Raw genomic sequence first — 875 nt, forward strand, 5'->3', positions numbered from 1 at the left:
CCCCTAATTATCAGCATCACCCCGTCCCTTAATCGCCGCCCTTCGCCAGGCTCCCGACATGAGTGGGTGCGTGAGAGAGGAGGGGCGCTGAAATAGCCAGAGCTGGCGGCGTGTGATGGGGCACACCTGAACCAAATGGAGCCTCATCACCGCCGCTGTTTAAATGCTGAGCGCGCCTCTCCTCGGGAGACCGGTCTCTTCCCCGTGCATGCATGCTGGTGTCCTCGTGGGTCCAGGAAGGGTCCGTAGAGGGACACCCGCGCCGCCAGAGCCATAAGCTGCCGGACCCGCTGTCCGGTCGATAACCGCACTTGTTATACGGCTGACGGGCCAAGGAGGACAAAGCCGCTCAGAAGAAGCCGCCGCCCCTCGCCCTGGACCAAGAGGGGAGCGCGTGCAGCCGCCGGGCTCCGCCCCTTACCTGGACCCTTCCTTCCTTCCTTCCTTCCTGAACACTACCTGTCCTTCACAAACCCCGCAGCACGACGAGGACACCTGAGGGGTTGGGGCCCCCAGATTCAGAGTGACCCGATCCGTCCCCCTCACTGTCTCTATGAAAGGCGACATCGGTAAACAGAGGATTAATCTGGGTTTCCGCTATGTACATTAGCCTAAGTAGTGGCGGCCTGGCCCGCCGCTCCTTAAACGTGCACTAAGCGATTTTTTAAAAACGCTTTTGACCGCAGTGTCTGACCGAGTCCCAAAACACACTTGTAGCCAATCAGCAGTAAGGGGGCGTGTCTTGTACTGATAGAGAGAAGAGAGCGCTCAATTTGAGTGCACAGGACGGATATTAGCAGATTGACTATAGATAGAGAGTTGCGTACGTACGCGTGGGGGTAGGAGTTTATATGAATGTATGTCTGAGGGGAACT

At 57.6% G+C, this 875-nt stretch overlaps 1 pseudogene; it reads left to right on the plus strand.

The window, feature by feature from the left end:
* LOC107704462 (E3 ubiquitin/ISG15 ligase TRIM25-like) overlaps positions 1–499 on the plus strand; it is a 7,719-nt pseudogene extending 7,220 nt beyond the window's left edge.
* The last annotated feature ends 376 nt before the right edge of the window (positions 500–875 follow it).

The sequence above is a fragment of the Sinocyclocheilus anshuiensis genome, unplaced genomic scaffold (assembly GCF_001515605.1).
Source record: "Sinocyclocheilus anshuiensis isolate Anshui unplaced genomic scaffold, SAMN03320099.WGS_v1.1 scaffold1067, whole genome shotgun sequence".
Lineage (NCBI taxonomy): Eukaryota > Metazoa > Chordata > Actinopteri > Cypriniformes > Cyprinidae > Sinocyclocheilus > Sinocyclocheilus anshuiensis.